Below are 12,483 nucleotides of genomic sequence, written 5' to 3' on the forward strand. Positions count from 1 at the left end.
GGGACATTTATCCCACCATGGCTCATGTAAGATTATAGAACAGAAACTTGAAGAAAGAATGTAAGGGCCAGAGGATAGAGTTGGGTGGAGTGTTGAGAAACACGTTCTTCTTACCAGTTGTTTCAACACTGAAGAAAATCTCTCTCCCTTCCCCAGCAATCATTAGCTGTCTATAAATGCTCAGAGAGCCCCTTACCTCTATGATGGAGTGTTGGTGGGCCCTATACAGGTCATGAGTGTGTAATCACAGCTTCTGAGTGTAACAAACACACACACACATACACACATATATATGTACACATACACACACATATATACACATACATATACACATACATACACATATATACATATATACATGTACACACACATAAATACACATACACACATACACACATACATATACACACATATACACATACACACATGTACATATATACACACATACACATACATATATATGTACAAATGCACATAAGACACATACACAAACACACATATATACACATATACATATATATATACATGTACACATGCACATACATACACATACACACATACATACACACATATATACACATATACACACATATACAAAAATACATACATATACACATACATATATATACAGACACATACACACATACATACACATATACATATATATGTACAAATGCACATAGACACATAGACACATACATACAGACATAGACACATACACACATACATACACACATAGACACATACATATACACATAGACACAGACATGTACACACATACATACACACATAGACACATACACACATAGACACATACACACACAGTGTGGAAATACAAGGGGAACTATCTGTAATGAGAAAAGGGATCAGTAGTAGAGGGATAAGAGGGTAATGAGAGTGAATATGACCCAAGTGCATTTTATATACATGTATTAAAATGTCATAATGAAATTCATTATTATGTACAGTGAACATATATATCAACTTAAAGCTTTTCCAAACAATAAATTATAGCTTCCTCGTTGGATCTGTAGTAAATATGGCCTCTTCCACTAGTTGGCAGGATAGCAAGTTCTAATAGGCACTGCTGGCTTTCTAATGAACAGAAATGCTTCTTTCAAATCAGCAAAACAGCTCAGCAAGGAAGGCACTTGCCACCAAACTTGACAGCTAGAATTTGACCCCTGGGATCCACGTGGCAGGAGGAGAGAAACAATTCCCACACATTGCCCATTGCCCTTTGACCTGCTTCTGGGCTTGCTTCCCATGAATCTATCAGCCCTCTCTCTCTCTCCCTCTCCCCCCCCCCCCTCTCTCTCTCTCTCTCTCTCTCTTTCTCTCTCTCAAAGATTCAGTTATTTATTTTTATATATAAGAGTACACCCTCGCTGTCTTCAGACACACTAGAAGAGAGCATCAGATCTCATTACAGATGGTTGTGAGCCACCACGTGATTGCTGGGAATTGAACTCAGAACCTCTGGAAGAACAATCAGTGCTCTTAACTACTGAGCCATCTCTCCAACCCCCAGCCCGCTCTCTTATAGCACCCAGGACTACCTGTGTAGGGATGATATTGCCCACAGTGAGTTCAGCCCTCCCATATCAATCATCAAACAAGAAACTCCTCAGAGGCTTGTACTTCCTCAGCTGAGATTCTCTGTTCCCAGTGATTCCAGCTTGTGTCAAACTGACACAGAAATCAACTAGCACAAACGCCATTCAGATAATGTAATCCCGAAACTGAAAGGAGTGCTTCAGATGAAGAAGTTGTGGTGGTTTGAATAAAAATGGACCCATAGGCGTACATAGTTGAATGCTTAGTCATGGGAGTAGCACCAAGATTCAATTCACAGACCGCATGAAGCTCAAGAAGAAGGAAGACCAAAGTGCAGACGCTTCAGTCCTTCTTAGAAGGGGGAATAACAATATTCACAGGAGACAAAGTTTGGGACAGAGACTGAAGGAAAGGCCATCCAGAGACTGCCCCACCTGGATTTCCAGCCCATATATAGCCACCAAAACCAGACAATATTGCGGATGCCAAGAAGTGCATGCTGACAGGAGCCTGATATAGCTGTCCCCTGAGAGGCTCTGCCAGAGCCTGACAAATACAGATGTGGATGCTCACAGCCAACCACTGGACTGAGCATGAGGTCCCCAATGGAGGAATAAGAGAAAGGACTAAAAGAGCTGAAGGAGATTGCAACCCCATAAGAAGAACGATATCAACCAACCAGACCCCCCAGAGCTCCCAGGGACTAAACCAGCATCCAAAGAGTACACATGGAGGGACCCATGGCTCCAGCTGCATATGTAGCAGAGGATGGCCTTGTTGAGCATCAGTGGGAGGAGAGGTCATTGGTCCTGTGAAGGCTCAATGCCCCAGTATGAGGGAATGTCAGGGCAAGGAGGCAGGAGTGGGTGGGTGGGTGGGTGGGGGAACACCCTCATAGAAGCAGGGGGAGGAGGAATGGGATAGGGGGGCTCTGGAGGGGAAACTGGGAAAGGGGATAATATTTGTAATGTAAAATTTTTTTAATCCAATAAAATATACATGAAAGAAAGAAAGGCAGAAAGAAGAAAGGAAAAAAAGAAAAAAGAAAGAAAGGAAGGAAGGAAGAAGAAAGAAAGAAAGAAAGAAAGAAAGAAAGAAAGAAAGAAAGAAAGGGAAAAAGGCCTCCTTTTAGGTGATGTTTTAGTCTTTGGCCTTTTTGCCCCTATCTTTTTGTTGTCACCACCCCCAACATTCCACCCTCTTGAGGGCCTGGCCTTAGGCTCTCACCCCCCCACATCCCCCCTCCCACTGGTCCTAGGTTGTCGGGCACAACCCAGGGCACAGGGAGGCTCCAACCTCTGCTTGCTCAGGAGGCAGCTCCAGCTCAGGAGCGTGTTGGCGGGCAGTGCGGCTGAGCCCTGCTCGACCCTTCAGCGTGGACACCGGTAGAAAAATACATGTTTACCTTTAGTGAACAAGAGCATGTCTCCAAACTCAAACTCACCCTTCACTCCAACCCACCAACAGCACAATAACTTCTTTGCTCTCTCACCAAAGCTTTATTCACACCAGCAACTCATAGATGCACAATTCAACCTTCAAAATGTAGACTTACCTAAACCTGTGTCCTTATGGCCTCTGACATACGGAACTGTCAGTCCAATACAGACCTCAGCATCCCGTTATTTAGAGGAAGGAAGAGAATAAGCCATGAAAAAGCCTTTCCTCTTGATGGTGAACAGCAGCATATCCATTCAGCCCACCAAGAGCCAACTATAACCAACCAGCTAGTGCCTTTATCAGGTCACCGGAGATATTCTATGCCACAGTTGTTTCACACACACCATGTACCAGACACAATCAGATGTGTTCCACCTCTTTGAGAAATTCCGCTGTTAGAACCTAGAGAAATCACACTGCCTGAGGCCAAAGATAAGTTGAGTCAGCAGACGCTAGAGTTCTTTGAAACCTGCCAGCAGCAGGCAAGTGACTTGAAGAGAAAAGAAAGAAGAAAGAACTCTGTAGAGCTCAGCCGCAGAGAGAGATCCAGCTGCCCTTCCCACAAAGCAGACACTTTTGGTTGGATCATCTTTAAATGGATTTGTTGCCCAAAGCAGTGATGGTGATTGATGCTTAGCTGTTAAAGGAGAACCAGTAAACCAGAGACTGAAGCTGGACACATACCCACCTTAGGCCATAAGCATTTCTGTACCCGGCCCTCTGGCTATATTGAGAGACCTCAGCTGATTCGTGCAAAAGTGCCAATTGTGAAGTTCGGGGATAAAGTCGGTTGTGTGGAATTCGACTTAAGTGTAAACAATACCGTTGGAATTAGAAACACGTTCTTTCTCAGAACTTATGCATACCCTGAAAACCGAGTTCGTCTATTTGTGCTGGTGATTAAGAAGTGAGCAAGTCACCATGAGATGAACGATGCTAGTCGAGGCACTTTAAGCAGCTATAGTCTATATTGATGGTTTTGCACTATTTACAAACCTTACATGAACCCATCCTCCCATCCCTCCAAAAGCTTATCCAGAATCTTTGAGGACTTCTGTACAGCTGCACCTTATTCACCACGCTCCATGCAATGCTCCTCTTTACCTCTCGAAGAATGAATCTAGTCTTGGGGACCTCTTCCTGGGCTTCCTTAAATATCATGCTACAGAATTTGACTGGAATACACAGATGGTTTCAGTTCGTGAAGTCAAAGCCATCCCAAGGCCTGAGGATATGGAGTGGAGAAATAAATACATCCATGTTGAAGAACCTTTTGATGGAACTAATAACACCCGAGCTGTGCAGAAGGAGAAGGTTGATATGATCAAGGATCAGTTTTTAAAGTCATGGCAGAGATCAAAAAACACGAGAGATCTGAACAGTTTTCTGCCTTTGAGAGCTGCTACCCCAAAGGGATAACGGGTCTCTAATTCTTAAATTTTTCCAAGGAATAAAGAAGAATAGTTACATCATAATTCATTTAGTTTACTTCCACCATGGTTTGTTTTTAAAGTTCTTGTTTTTATGTTTATTTTTTAAAGGACATGCTTATATAAAAATTGCATATTCTATTATGATATTTTATAATAAACTCTTTGATTTAAAAAAAATGTAGTTTTGAAAATGTTTACATCGATGACTACTAGTATTATGGCATGCCTTTTCAGCATAAAATATATTTTGAGAAATTATCAGAACTAATAAGGCTTTGATATAGTCTCAAGTACTAAATGTACCATGTGCTTATACTGAAGAACTATGTGGAATTTTGCAGCGGATCTAAGTAATACGTGCTCAGTGTGACTGGCAGTAGACGGTGATCTAGCTCAGTTCTAGTCAAGTAAAGATTCAAGTCAGCTATTCAGTTGCTTGAAGCAAATGAAATCTGTCATTCACTGAAATCACTGTGGAGTCTTCAGACACTGGACAATTACCTTGAGTCTTCACTTGACTCCCTGGGACAGACTGTCTGAGGTGTGTCTCTATTAGTGTGTTTATTAGCACCTGACACCTTACTATGATAGACTCTGGAGGCTGCTTTAGATTTTGTGGGAAACAATACATTTTGAATTGTTGTAATGGGAACACTAACCACAGTTAGTGACTTGTTTATGGACTGTCTGAAAGTCTCCGACTTAAATATTTTGAAAAAAAATGGAATCTCTTATGCTTTCTGATAGCACAGTGAACTGTTGCTTCACCTCCGTTTTCCTAGTTTTATTTTCCTCATGATAGGAAATGGCAGAAAAAAAAGAAACATTGAAGTTAAGATTATATTCTATTCGTAGAATCAGATTTCTGTGGATTTTAATCTAAACTGGAATTTTTAGGCAGTAAACCACTACAAAGTGTTTTAGATAAGACAATAAAGTTATAAATAAAAGTTTAATGTTTATACAAAAATCTTTTTTAGTATTTCTTTTCCATGTGAAAGTAGTAGTTCAGATACAAGCTATGCTGTTTAATAGGATTGGTTTTAGTTTATGTAAATTCTTGTTATTGGTCAGTTCTTGTACATTAAAATATAAAAGTAATATTGAAGGTGGTTTTAATTTTTTCAAAGACTGCAGACTTCTTGTAGGCCCACAGTGGTATGGTTTCTACCACTAAACTATTTTCTGGAGAGCAATTAAAGAACTAAAACTTTCACTTTGACTTACAAAGGGGTGCATATTTTCTTTTTAAGATTAAATTTTTGTGTGCTGTCAAATGGGATAAAGTTTATATATGGAAAAAAGCAAAAAATAAACAAAGAAATGATTGAAAGGATTAGGAGATGAGGCCTTGCTGAAGTGGGTCTAGCCTTATTGAAGTAGATGTGGCCTTGTTGAAGTAGATGTGGCCTTGTTGAAGTAGGCATGGCCTTGTTGAAGTAGGCGTGGCCTTGTTGAAGTAGGTGTGGCCTTGTTGAAGTAGGTGTGGCCTTGTTGAAGTAGGTGTGACCTTGTTGAAGTGGGTCTAGCCTTGTTGAAGTAGGTGTGGCCTTGCTGAAGTAGGTGTGGCCTTGTTGAAGTAAGTCTAGCCTTATTGAAGTAGGTGTGGCCTTGTTGAAGTAGATGTGGCCTTGTTGAAGTAGATGTGTCCTTGTTGAAGTAGGTGTGGCCTTGTTGAAGTAGATGTGATCTTGCTGAAGTGGGTCTAGCCTTGTTGAAGTAGGTGTGACCTTGTTAAAGTAGATGTGGCCTTGCTGAAGTGGGTCTAGCCTTATTGAAGTAGGTGTAGCCTTGTTGAAGTAGGTGTGGCCTTGTTGAAGTAGATGTGGCCTTGTTGAAGTAGGTGTGACCTTGTTGAAGCAAGTGTGGCCGTTTTAGAAGTGTGTCATTGGGATTTGGTTTCAAAAGCTCAAACCAGGCCCAGTGCCACTCTCTCTTGGCCTATGGACCGAAGTCTCAGCATCTGCTCCAGCCCCACAGATACCATCACGCCCTGTGCCATGGTGGTAGTGGACTAGACCTCTGAAACGGCAAGCAAGGCCCCAGCTCAATGCTTTCCTTTTTGAGAGCTGCCTTGCTCGTGCTGTCTCTTCACAGCAATCCAACAGTGACTAAGACATAGGCACAAGAAGAGGAAGAGTAAAACCTGATGTGTCAGAGGAAGAAATGGAAAGAAGATATGAGACCTTGGTGGGAACAACAGGAAGATAGCTGGTCGATGAGGTGACAGTGCCAGTTATGAAGAATGAGAAAATGGAAACAAAACTAACTCAAGCAAGAACATTCTGAAAGCCTCATGGCTAAAAGAGATGCTTTAAAACATGGCTCAAAGACACATTCAGATACAGCACAACTTTGAACTCGTCCTATAGTGTCTCAACAGTAGTTTATACTCTTTGCTTGTAAAGAAACGTATAATAAAAAAATACCCACTGGACCATTGTTTATAGCCCTCAAACAAACAAATAAACAAAAAAGACAGTCTGTGTGTCTGTCTGTCTCTTTCTGTGTCTCTCTGTCTGTCTTTATCTCTCTCTTTCTCTCTCTCTCCCCCGGCATTCATCAGTAACCAGTTGCTTCCCAGACAGCTTTGGGGCTATTATACTCAGCAAAACTATTATTAAAATTGAAGGAGAAATAAAAGCCTCCTATGATAAAAAAAAAACACTTTAAATAAATTTATGACCACCAAGCTATCTCTACATAAAACACCAGAAAGAATACTTTGGTCTGAAGATAATGATAAACACTCACGAGAGCACAGGGAACAAACTATTCCAGAACAGATAATCACAAAAGGTCCAGAAAACACCACAAAAATAACAAGATGACATAAATTAATGCACATCACTTGATCACTTAGAATTCTTTAATTCACAGTCTGTCCTTACCAATGGCCAACTCTAGGACAAAATAAGAAACGTTTTAACTTTATTGGGTTTTTTTTTTTAACCCTCTCTTCTGTTCTATAACTACCCCATCTTGTTAGTGAAATAGAAACTTTGATTCTTACAAAGACTACCTCTATAGCCTTTCTCCGAAATAGACCTTTGTCTTGCCTTAAGGCAACCATTCCTTTTTCTGATTGTTTTTCTCACCGACATTTTACTAATATAAAATATCATTATGTGTACATGTAGAGAGAAAGTCACTATAAAAAAAAGATCAGAAAATGAAGCTGGTTCCCAAGAGGAATGTGCCCAAGATAGGTTGAGGAGAGTTATAAACTGTCAATGCTGAACTGCTGGAACCTGACACCACAGAGCTGTAGCCCTAAACCCTATTGACACACACCCTTCAACTGAAATGATCTACCCTTAGTTTCCTGGTTCAGATCTGCATGTCAGAAGGTGCACAACTGAAAAGTATAGGGGTTCATGCCAACCTCCCAGAAGTGCATCCAGCCAACAACTAGGACTGTTCTCTACAGTTGTTCTCTGGTTGTTGCCTGCCATTTCCTTACAATCTATTTAATAAATATTTTTTGATTATGATCTAAAAGGCCATTTTATGATTTGCCTAATCAACACTATCACAGACTTTTTAAAAATAATATGTAGTTCTCCAGTTGATGAGCTTGAATTGAAGCCTATAAATTAATGCTGTTGCTTAGGTTGTTCTTATGTTTAGATTATGTATATTCAAGTTATAAATCATATCAGGTCATGTTTGCTAAAATAATTTATAATGTGTCTCTTACCTAGGATTTCTTTCTCTTTTTTTTTAGAGATTTATTTATGTATTATATGTAATTACACTGTAACTGTCTTCAGACACACCAGAGAGGGTATCAGATCTCATTACAGATGGTTGTGAGCCACCATGCAGTTTCTGGGAATTGAACTCAGGACCTATGGAAGAGCAAGCAGTTTTCTTAACCACTGAGTAATCCCTCCAGCTCCCTTAGCTGGGGTTTCTATTGCTGTGTAGAGAAACTGAGACCATAGCAATGCACATAAAAAGATATAATTGTAAATACACAAGTCCAAACATTGGTGCATTTAATCTTATAAAACCTACACTACCAGACATACAGGGACAGATAGCTCCAGATACAACAAAAGTAGTAGTACATTTCAATACCCAATTCTTATTAACAGATTATCCAGTCAAAAAACTACTGAGTAAACACCAGTGCTAACCTACTCCACAGATCAAATGGGCTTAACTGACATCTTCAGAATTTCCTATGCAGAAGCTGTGGATACACATTTATCTTAGTGGCCTCTGGAACTTTCTCCAAGATAGTTTACATTTTTGAACCATACAACAACTCAATAAATAAACAAAGAAAACATAATGAACTAGTAACTTGTGTCTCATCAGATCAAAATGAACTAAAGTAAAAAAAAAAAAATCAATAGGCAAAAAAATTGTACAGACATTTTGAGCCAGCATAACACACTTTCGAATGGTTAGCAAGTACTTGAAAAAATAAATCAGTGATGGAATTGGATGTTTGTTTGTTCCGGAAGTACTGGCGACAGAACCCAGGGGTTGGGGATGCCAGTCAAGTGCTCTACCACTGGGCCATAGTCTCTATCCCAAAGATGAGGGTCAAAAAATATAAAAGCTGTCGCCTTGCTCACAAGTACATTCTGCCCACTGAGATCTACAGAAAGAAAATTAAGTCTAAAGAATCTTAAATTCACAAAGTGTGGTTTGTAAAAAGATTGTGTGTGTGTGTGTGTATGTGTGTGTGTGTGTGTGTGTTTGTGTGTGTGTGTGTGTGTGTGTGTGTGTATGTGTGTGTGTGTGTGTTTGGACATGTGTACTTGTCCCTGCTGGTACACAGGTCAGCAGTTAATGCCAGAATGTCCTCTCTCAATCACTTTCCAACTTTATTTATTTGAGACAGTGTCAGTCATTGAACCAGAACTTACCATTTTAGCTACCCTAGCTGGCTAGCCAGCCCCAGGAATCCTCCTACCTCTGTCTCCCAGTTCGGTCTTTACAGACATGGGCCATACCATGCCTAGCTTTTACCTAGATCTTAAGAATCTGAGCTCAAATCCTTATGTTTGTGCAGCAAGCACTTTACCCAGGGAGGTGTGTCCTTAACCCCAAAGTACTACTGGGAGGGCAGTTATAAACCATGGTGGTTCAGCCCCACTGACACTTTGAGTTTGGACTATTAGTCTCTAGAACTGAGACAATACTTCTCTTGTTTTACTCCATACAATATCTCAAACCTGGAGTGTGTGTGTGTGGGTGTGTGTGGGTGTGTGAGTGAGAGAGAGAGAGAGAGAGAGAATGGAGTTTACAAAGCATTTGTCACAATAGTAAGGGCTTAGGTCACACACTAGCAGTCTTCTTTCTAGACATTGAGGGTGGACTTCTCTTTCGCACGCATTATCTTGATAACTAGGAAGTGAAACTTCAGTCTCTTAATTACTGGTCAGAAGATGGGATCTGAGTCCTCCTTTTAGCCTTGGATGGAAACGTGATATTTTAAGCTGCCCAAGATGCCACAAAATTACTTGTAAAGAACTATTTTCATCCTCTCCTCTAAGAGTTAAGTCAAATGGGCTTAACTCTTAAATCACCGAGGCAGAAAAACACCCCTCAGTAAGTTGTGTTCCAATAAGTTTAAGAACTTACTGTAAAGCCTACTCATCCGCTCGGTCTCTGTGCATTGCTCATGGTCACCTTGTGAGGGACATTTCCTCTTCAATGGCCTCTTCAGCCCTGTGACAGTGCCTCCCCTGGAAGCAGCGTCTTTGGTCACTGTCCACTCTCAATCCTTGACAGTCACTCACGAGAGTCTATACTAATTCTCACCGATTTCTGCTCCGTGTTCTGTGTCTCCTCTGAATCCAGTCTGTAAGGATCACAAGATCCTGGCAACAGTAACAGGGAAAACTCTCCGTCACTGGGCACAGAAAGCAGTCTTTTTTCAGGGTGGAGTGAGATAGGTGGATGTGTCTTTGAACTCTGGATTCCCCTGCCTCCATCCCCAAGTGCTAGGACTGTGAGCATAAACCACCACACTCAGCTCAGGAGTTATTATATTTTTATTATGTGTTCAATAATTTTATTAGTTTTATTGAAGAAGCTTGATGCTACTAAGAAATAGTGTTAATTTTTTTTTCATTTTAATGGATCACCCCCACATACACGCTTAAGTATTTAGGGAGGGACATAAAATAGCATCCAAGTTGGCCTCGGTTAGAGGGGTTGTTCTGTTCCTGCTTGGATAAAATAGTAGGCTTCCTGTGGTCACCATCTGGATGCGTGATGAGAAGGTGGGTTTAACTGTCTTGCTTTGCTTGTCTTTTACTTTTGAGACAGGATGTCATGCAGCCCAGGCTAGCCTTCAAATCCCTGTAGCTGAAGCTAACCTTGAACTCCTGACTCTCCCACCTCTAGCTCCCCAGTGCTAGAGCATGGCATGTACCACCATGCCAGGTCTATACAGTATGAAGGATAAGAATTCAGGGTTTCATGCACGCTGAGCAAAATTCTGCCAACTGGGCTAGGTCCACAGTCTTTTTGGTTTTCTTTTAGATTTTTAGACAGAGCTTGAGGCAGGCTAGAAAGACAAGAAAAATTAAGGGAACATGAGAAGGAGAAGGCGCCCCTCACTCTAGAACCTGGTTAAAGCTTTACTATCCAGGAAGCAAGAATTTCAACACAATTGGCATTTCCTGTAACTGTTGCTGACATAGAAATGTGCATGTCTAGGGCCTCATTTCTCCCCCTGGACATTGTGGGAGAATCTCAAAAAGACCATTAGCTTTGTGTAGTAAAGGTGTCTTGCCTTTCTACCATCTAAACCATATATATCAATAGGGTCCTCAACCTCTCTTGAAGAAAATAGCTTCAACACCCAAACTCTCTATGTGGCTCCCTGTCAGAGAACCCCATACCCACCCCTGTTCTAGGGTGTGCTTTAGCTCTCTGGGCTTCTCCATCTCTGAGCCCTAAATTTAAAGTAACTTATTACACCCAACTCTGTACCACGTTGTCCAGTCCTGGCACTTCTTCTACATTGAAGTCACAAATCCCACTTAGGCTACAAAAGATTAAGGACACTTATTGGGTTTGTGAGGGTGACACTAAGAAATTATGTTACTGTCCCCACACATCACACACAGAATCCCACGTGACCTGAGCTGGTAATGAAGTTGCTGTGTAGTAAGTCTGGCTTCTGGTCCTCTTGCCTCTGCCTCCCGTGTGCTGGTACTCCAGGTGTGTGTACTACCGTGCTTGGCTACTTCTCTAGTTTTGATATTTGAAAATGTCCATCATAAAAGGAGTGTTTCTAAGTTTGAAGCACATAAAATGTTTGGCATTCATTATACTTTTTTTCCATGTATGAATACTGACTATACATTTGTCTGTGCACTGTGAGTGTGCGATGCCCAGAGAGGAGGGAGCTGGATCCCCTGAGGCCAGAATTACTGACAGTGATGGGTGTTGGGACCCAGCTCCTTTGGAAGAGCATCCAGTACTTTTAACTGCTGAACATCTCTCCAGGTTTTCTCGTCAAGAGATTGGAACATGTGGTTTCTGATCCTCTCTCTGAATTTTTATTGGGTGTATTTCATATTTGTTGTGCCAATCTTAAAACTTTTTAGGGAGAAGGGGGCAGGTAGGGTGCTCACCTTTTCCTCCCATGCCTAGGGGTAGACTTCAATCGCATAGCTCTACATTCTTTCCAAACAGAATCACACATTCTCTCAGTAGCTTCACTATGGTGCCAGATTTTATTTAGGGAGCTATAGACTGAAAGCCGGGTGTATCTGTCTTCCTAACGCCATATCTACATATTTACGGGCATTTCTGAATGCGCACTCAGTGTTTCCCAGGGCCAGATCCGGTCCTCCACAGCATGGGATGTAACTTAAAATTCCAATAAAGTTGAGACAAAAAATAAACCCGCATACTTAAAAGAGGATGTCTTTCTTAGATTCTGAAAAGTTGTCTATTGGCTAAAGAAATCAAATGCGAGATACAGAGATAGATAATTTCCTTCCTACTCCTCTCCATTTCCCCTCCTTCTCCTCCTCTCCCCTCCCCCTCTCCCCTTCCTCTTCCTCCTCTCCTCCTT

General features: G+C 41.2%; 1 pseudogene across 1 annotated transcript; it reads left to right on the plus strand.

Annotated features, from left to right (window-relative positions):
• The first annotated feature begins 2,979 nt into the window (after positions 1-2,979).
• On the plus strand, positions 2,980-4,416 carry LOC308422013 (poly(A) RNA polymerase GLD2-like; annotated as a pseudogene). The gene is made up of 2 exons: positions 2,980-3,866; positions 3,995-4,416. The product of its transcript is annotated as a poly(A) RNA polymerase GLD2-like (transcript).
• The last annotated feature ends 8,067 nt before the right edge of the window (positions 4,417-12,483 follow it).

This window comes from Micromys minutus, assembly GCF_963924665.1.
Source record: "Micromys minutus genome assembly, chromosome: 6".
NCBI lineage: Eukaryota > Metazoa > Chordata > Mammalia > Rodentia > Muridae > Micromys > Micromys minutus.